Here is a 14,638-nt window from a genome sequence, read left to right on the forward strand (position 1 = left end):
TATTCACAAGAGATCAAATCACTGGCATAATCATGGTATAACGTTAGTAGCTTCTTGACTTTTGCTGTGTGGCATAGATTAAAAGAAAAAGACATTCAAATCCTAAAATTAAGAAAATAAAAAATAATGTTTTTCACAATTTCATAAAGTTTATATATCTCTTTATAAATCCTAAATCTACAATGAATAGGCAAAATAAAATAACTAAAAATTTATGTATGTGAGACATATTCTCAGCCTAGGTATTTGATTATACTTTATGTTTTATAAGATTTATATTGGCTTAAGTGGTTAAGAATAAAATAAAAAATCCTTAAGGCATCCTGTAGCCTTAGGTAGAGAAATTATTACAAAACCATGCACTAGGCACTTATTTTCTGCTTACTACATGTATCAAAACAGAATATTAAAGTTTCCCATGTAGATTATAGTTCTATTTCTATTTCCATTTCTAAACAGTTTTAGTTTTCATATTTTAAATATCCCGTGTGGGGTGTCTGGGTGGCTCAGTTGGTTAAGAGTCCGCCTTCGGCTCAGGTCATGATCCGGGTCCCAAAATCCAGTCCTGCATCAGGCTCCCGGCTCAACTCAGCAGGGAGTCTGCTTCTCCCTCTCCCTCTGCCCTCCCCCCTTGCTCATGCTCACTCTCTCTCTCTCTCTGTCTCACAAATAAATAAATAAAATCTTTAAAGCATAAATAAATAGACAGATAAATAGATAAATAAATAAATAAATAAATAAATAAATATTCCATGTGGACACAGGAATATATATAATAGGTTTTTCTTTATAACAGGTCTCTTATTTTTTTATTATAACTTCATTTTTATAAATACCTTATATTGTTTACTTCTTATTGCTTTAAGCTTCTTTAATATTGTTTTTTATTGGTCACTTCCATTTTTGTTATACATTTCTGGGTTTATATATCATTTTTAGATTTATTTCTTATGTTGTGCAATTACATGTTCCGGACATAACTTTTTTTTTAAGTGGAAATCTATAATACTTTCATTAGGTTTTAATTTCTCTATTGTGCTGTAATATAACTTATTTCACTGTAACCCCCCAAGTTTCCAGTAAAATTATACCCTGCATGACAAGCCTATGTAAGCAGGGTTTGGTAGGAAAATCAAAGAAAATGGACGTATCTTATATTTGAGTTCTTTGTAGAAGATGAGAAGATGATCAAGCATTTAATGGCAACACATATGTAAGCAAAATGGGTAAGAAATTTGAAATAAAAATATTGGATATCTCACAAGACCTGGGATAGAATTTATGATGATTTTATGAAATCTCTAAGACAAGTAGTAATCTATGTTACCTTTCTGTCTTATTTTTTAAGCATTTGCAAATGAACAGGCTTGAATTTATTATTGTAATTCTTTTCTTATTAGAGCATGTCTTTAAGTGTTATTTTATATAAGATATTCTCAGTCCATAAATGTTGTAAAATATCTGTGTGTTTTTAATGATAAATTGAAAGGTATAAGGCTCTTTGCTCAAAAACTTATAAAGTAAAACTATTTTTGTATTTACTCCATTGTCTTCTACAGTTTAGTTTCAAACAAATGCTTTATAGATAGCCCATTTGTTCTGCATTGATGCTTATAATCTCAGGGTCTTGGGATCGAGCCCCGCATTGGGCTCCCTGCTGAATGGGGAGTCTGCCTCTCCCTCTGCCCCTCCCCTTGCTCAAACTCTCTCTCTCTCTCAAATAAATAAAATCTTTAAAAAAAAATCCTATGTCTTTTAAAGAAGCTAAGAGCAAAAAAAAAGGCAATATTTATAGAATTTTGTATATCAACCTACTTATTTTATCACTTCCAGGATTATAAATTTCTTCTTTTAGATTTAAGTAACAACCTGGTGTCATTTTCTCACTCCAAATTACCCCATTCTTCCTTTGCCCTGTTAGTATGTATATATATCTTTAGAAGTCCAAGGATATAATTTTTTTAAAGATTTTATTTATTTATTTTCAGAGAGAGAGAGAGCACAAGCAGGGGGAGCAGCAGAGGGAGAAGCAGACTCCCAGCTGAGCAAGGAGCCTGACGAGAGACTAGATCCCAGGACCCCAGGATCATGACCCAAGCCGAAGACAGACGCTTAAACTGACTGAGCCACCCAGGCATCCCACCAAGGATATAATTCTATAATTAATTGCTTTATGTAGTTTTTTTTTTTTTTTTTTTTAAGATTTTATTTATTTATTTGAGAGGGAGAGAGAGAGCAAGCAGGGGGAGAGGCAGAGGGAGAAGCAGAATCCCTGCTGAGTGGGGAGTCCAATGCTGGGCTCAATCCCAGGACCCTGGGATCATGACCTGAGCTGAAGGCAGACGCTTAACTGACTGAGCCACTCAGGCACTCCTTCTTTGTGTAGTTTTAAAAGGACAATTAAGGGCGCCTGGGTGGCTCAGTCGTTAAGCGTCTGCCTTCGGCTCGGGTCATGATCCCAGAGTCCTGGGATCGAGCCCCGCATCGGGCTCCCTGCTCCGCGGGAAGCCTGCTTCTCCCTCTCCCTCTCCCATTCCCCCTGCTTGTATTCTCTCTCTCGCTGTGTCTCTCTCTGTCAAATAAATAAATAAAATCTTTAAAAAAAAAAAAATAAATAAATAAATAAATAAAAGGACAATTAAAAGAATGGAGAAAAATATATAATTATATTGTTTTTCATAATTACCTACCCAATTACTTTTACCAGTGCCCTTTATTTCTTCATGTAGATTTGAATCACTTCTTTTCCCAATTTTTTTCAACCTATATAACTTTTTTTTATGATTTATTTATTTATTTGAGAGAGAGAGAGAGCATGTAAGTGGGGGAGAGGGGCAGAGAGAGGGGGAGAATCAGCTCTCCACTGAGCAGGGACCCTGACCCTGGGATCATGACCTGTACCGAAGGCAGAGGCTTAACTGACTGAGCGACTCAGTTGCCCCAGCAACTTATATAACTTTAAAACATATATATTCTTATAAGCCATCTCTGATAGCAATGAATTCTCTTAGTCTTTGTTACTAGTGATTGTCTTTAATTCACCTTTATTTTTTGAAGGATAATTTCCCCAGATAAAAGATTCTTGGTTGGCAGGTTTTTTTGTTTTGTTTTTGTTTTTGTTTCTTTTTTTAGTTATTGTTTACTGGCAGCACTTTGAAAATGTCATAACACTGCCTTCTGGCCTTCATCATTTTTGATGAGAAGTCAGCTTTTATACTTCATGTGATTTACTTGTATGTGACACATAAATTTTTACTTGCTGCCTTGAAGATTTTCTTTTTGTCATTATATTTCAGTTGCTTGACTATGTGTGTCTAGGTGTGAATATCTTCGTTTTACCCCACTTAGAGTTTGTTGAGATTCTTAGATAAATAGATTAATGTGTTTAAAATTCATCTTATTAAATTTGGAGAGATTTTGGCCATTATTTCTGCAAACTATTTTTTTTCCCGTCTTTTCTCTTTTCTTCCTTCTGGTACTCCCTTTACCTGTACGTTGATATACTTAATGATACTTCATAGGTCTCTTGAGTCACCATTTTTCTTTCTCCATTATTCTTTCTGTTCCTCAGATTGGATACTCTCTATTGATCTATCTTCAAATCTTCTCATGCTTTCTTATGCCAATTAAATCTGTTGATCTCTTCTAGTATTTTTTTTTTCCTTTTAGCTATTGTACTTGTCAACTCTAGAGTTTCCATGTGATTAAATTATATAATTTGTATCCTTTTATTGAGTTTTTTTATTTGATGTGTCATCATCATCATATTTTTTTTAAAGAAAAAATAAGTCCCTTTAGTTTTTTGAACCTTTTTCAAGTACTTTAAAGTGTTTGTCTGCTAAGTTGACTATTTTGGCCAGCTTCCCAGGATTGTCCCAGATATGCCTAGCTTGGTGGTCAGCCAGTGATTGGTCAGAAATTATGCTTAAACCTTGAGACATAAGGCTTTGGCCTTTTGAATAAAGTCTGTGTGTAACATTGGGCATGGTTCCAATTTGAGGGAAGTTAAATTCTGCCTTACATTCAGCTAGTGGGAATTGCTCCCACTTCTCTCTGGTGTCTCCTGAATAGACACAACCTTGCATAGGTGAACAGATTGGTGGACCAGAAGGGATGGAGTTTGGGGCGCCTGGGTGGCTCAGTTGGTTAAGCGACTGCCTTCAGCTCAGGTCATGATCCTGGAGACCCTGGATCGAGTCCTGCATCAGGCTCCCTGCTCGGCAGGGAGTCTGCTTCTCCCTCTGACCCTCCCCCCTCTCATGTACTCACTCTCTCTCATTCTCTCTCTCTCAAATAAATAAATAAAATCTTTAAAAAAAAAAAAAAAGAAGGGATGGAGTTTGACATTAGGAGAACCTTCTATGACTATATTTATTCCTAGTACTCCCTGTTAAATTTCTGACCAGTCTGCCATTATTTCTCCTTGTATCACAGTGATATTAGTCCCCTCTAATTGTTTTCCACTGTGATTTCTACAAATCGTTTTTAGAAATGGATTTTTCCATGCTCTGCTTTACATGAAGTGAAACACCTCAGGTAAATCCATGAATAGAAGTTCCCCAACATAGTGTTTGGGGTGAGGATGATGTGAAATTCCTATCCTCACAGCCACCCAGAAGAGAATCTCTGCACACTGGAGCTACAACTGGGTGCAGGAGGGAGTAGAAAGGGAACTGCCATTTTTCACGGCCTTCCCTACTTGTCTGAAATCAATTTATTGCACCATTCAATCAGTTACAACATGAGGAAGGCAACTGAGAGCACCACACAGAACATAATATCCCCAACTTAGATACTGGTGGGTAGAAAGGAGCAGCCCCTGGCTTAATTGTCACAGACTCCATTTGTTTTTGTTGAGAATTAGTACATTTTTTGAATAAATTATTTTCAACTTGTATTCTCTCTAATCTCTAATCAACTTCCAGAAATTTTAAATGCTTATTTTTGACTATTTTGTCCACTGTTATTGCTGCTTTACTCTAGAGAGGGTTTTTCAAGCTCCTTACACAGACATTTCAGAAGTCTACCGTATATGCTTAAATGACTGAGCCACCCAGGCACCCCTAAAAGACATAGGATTATATAAAACATTAATTATAGCAATCTTTGAACATACACAGATGTAGTATATAAATTTAACACAAAGAAAGGGAGAGAAAATCTAGTTATATTCATGAAAATGTTTATATTTTACTGGATCAGTGATTTCCAGGGATGGGGCTGGGGGAGTGGGAAGAGATGGATAGGTGGAACACAGAGGATCTCTAGGGCAGTGAAACTACTCTGTATGAAACTGTAATGATGGGTATATGACTGTTTCTTAAAATATTAACAGAGATTTACCATATCAGCAAGTAATTCTACTTCTAGGTATACATTCAAGATAAATAAAAACATTTGTATACCCAAAGACTTATATATGAATGTTCATTGCCACATTATTTGTAATAGCCCAAAGATCAAAGACAAAATAGCAATGAATAGAATTATGTATTTGGGTATTTTTGCTTAGAGTAATCATAAGTTTGTAAAACTCTTTCATGAGAAATAAAATTAGAAGTGTATGGAGGCCCCTTAATATACAAGTTCTAGAGCTGAATTGTCTCTTAATTCATTGTCCCTTAATGGAGTGGAACTTTAGGGAAAGATCACAAAGGGAAAAATAAAAACAGCTGTGCTTCAGGAAAATAAATTTATAACTACATTTGTAGTTCCTTTTCAGTAATATAGTAAAATGTACACCATAGCCAAATAATGCACAGAGCCTACTTTTTTTTTCTTTATAGTTTTTTTTTTTTTAAGATTTTATTTATTTAATTGACAGAGAGAGACACAGCGAGAGAGGGAACACAAGCAGGGGGAGTGGGAGAGGGAGAAGCAGGCTTCCCGCTGAGCAGGGAGCCCAATGCAGGGCTCGATCCCAGGACCCTGAGATCATGACCTGAGCTGAACGCAGACACTTAACGACTGAGCCACCCAGGTGCCCCTTTTTCTTTATTGTTGTCTTCCCCTGAGCTAACAGGGTAAGGAATTGGGCTGAACAATAGAGAAAAAAGGGCTGGGTATGTTAACCAGGAAAACTAATGAGAATGCTGACTTACTTTGGATGTCAGTGGTCATAGGGCTAGGGACTTTTGCCACATATTTTATATATAACAAAACCACTGTTTTGCAGACCCAAATAAAGATTAAAATATTGGAATGTTTATGTGTCTAGTTTGACTGTAGCTTTTATTCTGGACTTAATAAAAATGTCAGACAGCAAAATAAATCTGATTTCAATGTTCATACTTTATGCATATAATAACGGAGGCTATTCGGAGAAGGAAATGTTACTAGAATTTTTCAGGACTTCATTTACTGGTAAGAAATTACAGTAACCTGTGTTTACTGTAGCTTGGTGAGTGTCATGAGAATATGTACAATAATTGTCCTGTGGCATATTTTCAAATCATCATGAGCCCGGGGGTCTTCATAAATCACCAGTTAGGAAACACTCATTCAACACAATTCTTTAGTAGCAAATGTGATAAAAGCATGTATTTTAATTTTATTTGTAAGAGTAAAGTCCTCCAGTTTTTGAATACCCAATTTATTTAGCTAAACCCCAGGTTAGCTTTAAGTATTGTTCAAAGAGTTGAATATTATCTATGTTCACCTTAACAGGCCAATAGGAAGAAAAATGAAAAGAAAATAAAGGGATTGAGGAATGAGAAAAAAGTGCATATAGTTTGATGAATTCCAAATTATAATTATCTAATCAGTATGTAAGTGGACTGATCGAATATGCAGAACTAATCCAAAGTCAAAGTTAAAATTTATGAAATTATTAAGCGAGGGAAGCAAAGAAGTCATAAAGTAATTATTGAAATATTTTATTAGATTAAAAAATTAGATTTTTTTGGGTAAAAAGCAATGTAACTAAAGTTAAAAGCTAAAAAAGAGAACAAGAAAAGTATTTCAGCTTATGAGTTAAATGTTGCTATAGCTGTGATGGTAATCGTATGTGTCAACTTGACTGGGTCATGGGGAACCCAGATATTTGTTTAAACATTATTTTTGGGTGTGTCTGGATGAGAATATTTGATTAAGTAACTTGAATTAACATTTGAATAAGTAATTATCATCTGGATAAGTAATATGAATACGTAAAGCAGATTGTTCTCCCCATTGTGGGTGGGCCTCATCCAATCTGTTGAAGGTCTGAAAGGAATAAAAGTGTAAGAAAGAATTATTTCTCTCTGCCTGACTCTCTTCTAGTTGAAACATTTGTCTTCTGCTTTCAAACTCAGACTTGCACTGCAACTATACCATTGGATCTCCTGGGATTCCAGTTTGCCAACACAGATCTTGAACATCTCAGCCTCCATAATCCAATGAGCCAGTTCCTTATAGTATATAGTAATCATATATATCATATAGTAATCATATATCATCCCAAAACAGTGTGAAAGCAGTGAATCTAATCCAACAGAAAACTAGATAAAGAGTTAAAGTAAAAATGAAAAAGGAAAAGAAAGAAAGGAAGAAAAGAGCATAAGGAAAGAATACACACAGGAAGTCACGTACACAAAAAGCCAATAAATATTGAAAAAAGTAACAAATTAGGGGCGCCTGGGTGGCTCAGTCCTTAAGCATCTGCCTTCGGCTCAGGTCATGATCCCGGGGTCCTGGGATCGAGCCCCGCATCAGGCTCTCTGCTCAGCAGGAAGCCTGCTTCTCCCTCTCCCACTCCCCCTGCTTGTGTTCCCTCTCTCGCTATGTGTCTCTCTCTGTCAAATAAATAAAATCTTAAAAAAAAAAAAGTAACAGATTAATGATCAAAAAACTAAATACTGAGAAATTTATTGTCAGTTGCCAGATATATAATATCCAGTGAGGATAAGAAAAAGATCTCTCTCATGCAAGATAGGTATCTTTGAAATAGGAGAACAGTATTCCAGGGAATCCTCCCTCTCCCCAACCGAAGATCATCAGATATTAGGAGATCTGGCAAAGTCCAGTTTCCTTAGGAACATGGGCCATCACTGCAGCGTGGATATGGATGTTAGATCACAACCTGTTCAGGTGATAAGTGGGGATTATATAACCAATTGGGGTTACTCATCTATATGGAAGAAGGATGTCACTCTCATTATTTTTGCCACTGAGATAGACTTATGTGGGTTGTACATAGAATTTACAATACATAAATCTGAAGGAAGGTAGAGAAAGGAACACCTGAATGAGACATCTTTAAGTCTGTTTCCTTATAGAGAAGGAAAATACTTTTTATTGATTGATTGATGATTGATTGATTGATTTAAATTTTAGGTAGTTAACATACAATGCAGTATGGGTTTCTGGAGTAGAATTCAGTGAGTCATCACTTACATAAAACACCCACTGCTCATCATAACAAATGTCCTCCTTAATACCCATCACCAATCTAGCCCATCCCCCAACCACCTCCCTCCATCAACCCTCAGTTTGTTCTCTATATTAAAGAGTCTCCTACGGCTTTTTTCCCTCTCTCCTTTTTTTTTTTTTTCTTTTCCCCCTTCCCATATGTTTATCTGTTTTCTTTCTTAAATTCTACATATGAATGAGATCATATGGTATTTGTCTTTCTCTGGCTGACTTCTTTCACTTAACATAATATGCTCTAGTTTGATCCACGTCATTGCAAATGACAAGATTTAATTTTTTGATGGCTAAGTAATATTCATTATATATATATATATATATATGTATGTATATATATAATGCCACCTCTTCTTTATCCATTCATCAGTTGATGGATATTTGGGCTCTCTCCGTAGTTTGGTTATTGTTGATAATGCTGCTATAGACATCAGGGTGCATGTATCCCTTTGAATTTGTATTTTTGTGTCTTTTGGGTAAATACCTAGTAGTGCAATTGCTAGGTCATAGGCTAGTCCTATTTTTAAATTTGAGGAACCTCCATACTGTTCTCCATAGTGACTGCACCAGTTTGCATCCCCACCAACAGGGTAAGAGGGCTCCCCTTTCTCCACATCCTCTCCAATACCTCTTTTTTCTTGTGTTGTTAATTTTAGCCATTCTGACAGGTGTGAGGTGGTAACTCATTGTAGCTTTGGTTTGTATTTCCCTGATGATGAGTGATGTTGAGCATCTTCTCATGTGTCTGTTAGCTATCTGGATGTCTTCTTTGGAAAAGTGTCTATTCATGTCTTCTGCCCATTTCTTAACTGGGTTGTTTTTTGGGTGTTGAGTTCAATAAGTTCTTTGTAGATTTTGGATACTAACCCTTTATCAGTATGTGCTTGCCAATATCTTCTCCCATTGCATAGGATGCCTTTTAGTTTTGTTGATTTTTTTCCTTCACTGTTCAGAAGATTTTTATTTTGATTAAGTCCCAATAGTTCAGTTTTGCTTTTGTTTCCCTTGCCTGTGGTTATGTGTCTAGTAAGAAATTGCTATGGCCGAGGTCAAAGAGGTTGCTGCCTGTGTTCTCCTCTAGGATTTTGATGGTTTCCTGTCTCACATTTAGGTCTTTCATCCATTTTAAATTCTGGGGGGGTATCGTATAAGAAAATGGCCTGGTTTCATTCTTCTGCATGTTGCTGTCCAGTTTTTCCCAACACTGTTACTTGAAGAGACTGTCTTTTTTTTTGCATATTCTTTCCCACTTTGTCAAAGATTAGTTGACCATATAGTTGTGGGTCCATTTCTGCATTCTCTATTTTGTTCCATCGATCTATGTTTCTGCTTTTGTGCCAGTACCATACTGTCTTGATGATTACAGCTTTGTAATATATCTTGAAATCTGGAATTATGATGCCTCCAGTTTTGTTTTTCTTTTTCAAAATTGCTTTGGCTATTTGTATGGAACCAGAGAAGGAAACCACTTTAGACACATTAACTTAGCTGAAAAAATTCAAAATACCAGTATTCATGTCAAGGGCTGTGCCATTTCATTTTAACCTCTAGACAAACAATCATGAAGGAAGGTTGTGGTGGGCATAATAGAGATAAAATATAGGATTTGCAAATAGGCAAACTTTTCCACACAGAGTTCTCTTTTAGTATGCTAATAAAATTTCAAATAACACTAATGTTCCAATATAACCTATTGCAAGTACATATGCTTGCATAAATACTAAATAGCACTCAACATCTAAAGGATATAGTATTTTATAAATAAAAATGGTTATCCTTCATAACTTTAAATGCAGGTGCACACTGTCTTGCTTGACTCCCTTCTCATCAAGCATATTAGCTGAGAGAATTCCAAGTGGCCAATTACGTTTATTCTCACTGGAGGAATTTTAGTAAACCAGCTTTCTAGCTTGACATAAAAGGGAAGAGGAAAGGAAAGGAAAATAAAATCCCTTTCATTGTTAAGTGTATTATACATACATTAAATCATATGAAAATTATCTGACCAATTTAAAGGAAAATCAAACAAAAAACTCCATAACCACAGCCCAATTAAAAAAGAAAAAAAAAATCCTTACCTTTGAAAGTCCCTCTTTATCTTTGAAGGTCTATCAAGAGATTCTTTAGGTTCTCTTCCTGAGGGGATAGTTAGGGTTAAGTTAAGTTAAGTTATTATTTCAACTGCACTGATTAATGATATCAAAAACTAGACTCTGCACACTGAATAAAACAAAGGAGAAAGATGAGTTTATTGCAAGGGTTTCAATTTGCAGGCTGGGAAAATCAAGGCTATTGGAGCAATGAGTTCCGGATTACTCACAGTCTAAGGGATTTTTATGGGGTAAATGTGAAAGTTAATTTGTTTTCTTCAGCTGAAAGGTTGCCTAGTGGTCTTTTTATTTATTTGAATCAGAGTAGCTGAGTCAAGGGAATAAGGAAGTACAGAGATGGTGTAAACAGACTTGGCATTTGGGGATTGGCTGGTATCCTCTGCTGATGTCCGAGAGGAGCTGTAAATTTCTGTAAGGTTAGGTTCAGTTTCCTTTATGTGCCTGCATCGACTGTATCCATTTTGTCCCTGACAAGACTCCATTTTAGTTTGTTTCTGCAATGCCCAAATATCTTCCAAAATGGTTGCTCCCACTAACAGTGGATGAGAAACTCCATATCCCACAGTAGTCCCATCTTTGCTTTTACTTAATTTTTAATCTTTTCCAATCTGGTGCATGTAAAATGGTTTCACACTATGGTTTCAATTTTCATTTCACTGATGATTGATCAAGTTAAAGGAGTGGAGAGCAAATGATTCTTAGTTAAAAGTTTAAATACATTTCTTCAAATAAAGGGTTAAATTTATGCTAGTAAACTGTATTTATCCTACACAGATAAGGCTTCTGGTTTTCAAATTAAACTGATTTTTCTTTTAAAGTTTCTTCAGAAATTTTTAAACTTTATTAACTGAAACCTTTTTTTTTTTATTGTTCTTTAGGGAATTTTGTAGAACTTTTCAGAAGCCAATTTACTTAAGAATAGCAATCAAGACATTTTGTAGGACAATAAAGACATTAATAATACTTTGTTGTTGCACATGATATTATTCACTCTCAAGTTTAATGGCTTACAATGTATTTTTTTTTTTTTTTTGGCAGTATAAGGAAATTAGCTCTGTTTCCTGGCACAATTAGTTGTAAGTCCTTCATTTTCATTCTGTTGAAGACTGAAGGACAAATCAGTGATAACAGAATCAAGCACTTGGGTAGTCAGCTAAGATTCTTGTCTAGGAGTAATTTATCATGTAAATGGTGCCTGCTTTTTTTTTCTTTTTTTTAATGGATTTAAAAACAGCTTTCTGCATGATTGAAGCCTTTGTCAGTAGCCCACCCCAACATTTGACAAATGTTATTTTTCTCTACAACAGTGTAAGAAGATCAGTGTTATAAACTTTTGAAATGGCATAATTAGCTTATATATATATTTCCAAATCTTCTCTTGCTCATTTAGAATTTTATATGTGTTATATTTGTACTTTAAATAAAGCTTAAAAAATTATAAAATGCATATTTTTTCCTGTGAAAAAGTAATAGTTTGGAAGCCAAATCTATAAAGCATATGTGTGTATATTTTCTTTCCTTTCAATCTATGGCTTCTTCAAGATATTAAAATAATATTAATATATTAAGACAGTGTATGCATTGAAAAAACATGTCTATTGAAAATATCAGAAAATGTCTAGGTGATAATTTGTATGACACCAGATAACTAAATATTTTTAAATGTATAGAACACAGATTTTTTTCGGGGCGCCTGGGTGGCTCAGTCGTTAAGCGTCTGCCTTCGGCTCAGGTCATGATCCCAGGGTCCTGGGATCGAGTCCCGCATCGGGCTCTCTGCTCCTTGGGAGCCTGCTTCTCCCTCTGCCTCTCTCTCTCTCTGTCTCTCATGAATAAATAAATAAAATCTTTAAAAAAAAAAAAAAAAAAAGAACACAGATTTTTAAAATTTTTCTTGGGGCATTTTGCGCTGTGTAAAGAACCTAAAATGCTTTTCATCTAAATGTACATTACATGAATATTGATATTGCAACCAACACCCAAAAATATGGGTATGCTCAAATATATGAACTTCATCCTTAAGGAAAAAAATATGCCATGCTGAAGGATTTATATCTGTCAAAGGAAAATAGTAATTTTTAAAGTAATTTTCAAGCCATTCTGGAGGAAACTGATATTTTAAAATTAACGTAGTTATTCTTTATTAAAGTCAACTATTATATTCAATTGACCATATTGAGCTTTATATTATGAAATTATAGTTTTATGGAATGGTTTATTTATTATTTTATGTTATATTTTTGTTGTCAAATTACTTAAGTTCTCCATTTTAGTTGACGTAAATATAGGACCTATTTTATCATATAATATTTTTTTCATTTTAATATGTTTATACTTTCAGTTCTAATATAATTCTCAAACATTTATAAAAGAATGCTAATATACTATTTTAACTAAAAAATTCTGGAAACACATGTATGCTAACAATGTCCTCTTCTGACTTTGTGTCCACTTCATGGTGATCCTCTTTGGCCGCCACAATTGCCCCAGTAGTCTTTTCTCAGTATGTCTCTTTCTTTCGGCCTCCTCTGTATATTTGTGTATTCCTGCTCATCCATTTGCGTGGTTTACAATCTCAGGATGCCATCGTCATGGCCATGTTTCCCTGAAGTTATTGTTGTTTCCATGTCACTGCAATGCCAACCTCTTGGAATTGATTTCCCAGGTAGGAAGCCCCTAAGCTGTCACAAACACTTCCTTCAAGAGAATTAAATGCAGAACTGTAGCAGTGAGTGCTATTGTGGGGCCTAACAAATCCCCAGTTCCAGGATTCAATGAGAGCTCTGTACCTTCCATTGTTTTAAAATGATGGGAGGGGGTGCCTGGGTGGCTCAGTAGTTAAGCGTCTGCCTTCGGCTCAGGTCATGATCCCAGGGTTCTGGGATCGAGCCCCACATCGGGCTCCCTGCTCAGCGGGAAGCCTGCTTCTCCCTCTCCCACTCCCCGGGCTTCTCCCTCTCCCACTCCCCGGGCTTCTCCCTCTTCCACTCCCCCTGCTTGTGTTCCCTCTCTCGCTGTGTCTCTCTCTGTCAAATAAATAAATAAAATCTTTAAAAAAAATAAAATAAAGTGATGGGAGTACGCAAAGAAGGCAAAATGCTTTTTGTTATGTGTCTATCCAAAAATTTAAAGCATTTTAGAATTATAAAATATTTAGTCATTCCTCATTAACAGGTAGGTAGAGCTAAGTATCTCCCTTAATTTACTGAATGGGAAAAGATGACATTTGTACAGCAAATCTATTGTATGATCCATCTTCTTTTCTCTTGAAATTTTTAATTCAGTGTTATTTCTTCCACAATTATGATATTCCAGATATTCCGCTTACACTGCTGACATCAATATTATAAGTGCATTTCAGTAAAAAGCAATGTCCATGACTCCAAAGAAATATGGTTCATATATTTGCTATACATTCATAGACAGAATATCCCAATATGTAGAAATGAGAATGTAAATAAACTATGTTGGGCATTGTGACTCATTGATAACATGGATACATTTAAAGACTTTGGATCTGTGTAATTGGAGTATGAGAAGATAAAAGTAGTCATTCCTGAAAAAAACTCACGAGTGACGTATGTTTGTCTCTCTTCTATGAATAGATGTGTAGGAGACAGATAAGACATTTAAACAATTCCCTTTGGTCTGGAGCCAATGATAGATATAATATTTTGCATTTAGAATAAAACTGATTTCAGAGACATTAGTGAGGAGGTAAGTTGAAGATGTGAAAAGGCTTGGGGCAGTAAAGTAATATAGGTGCTTTAAGACATTCATTAATTAGTTTATCTACCCAAATCCCAGAATGTAATTTACTCTCCATCAGAATATAGCTGATTCCTCAGTTTAACTGCTGAGCCTCAGCAACTGTTGTTTTCCACCTTTCTTCTAGGAAAGACTGCTAAGCTGTGAAACTGACTACTGTGGACATTTTAATATTCAACTCACCTCTTTCACCCTTCGCCTCAGGGCAGCTAGCACACTTTGCACAACCTGAACTTTAGCAGGATTTGGAGGAATTCACCTTAGGGAAATTAAAACTGCAGATACAGTCAAGGGACCTATGATTACGAATAATCCACAAACCTCCATTATTTGGCAATACTGAGCTAAATTGTTAC

This window comes from Halichoerus grypus, chromosome 3, assembly GCF_964656455.1.
Source record: "Halichoerus grypus chromosome 3, mHalGry1.hap1.1, whole genome shotgun sequence".
Classification (NCBI taxonomy): Eukaryota; Metazoa; Chordata; class Mammalia; order Carnivora; family Phocidae; genus Halichoerus; species Halichoerus grypus.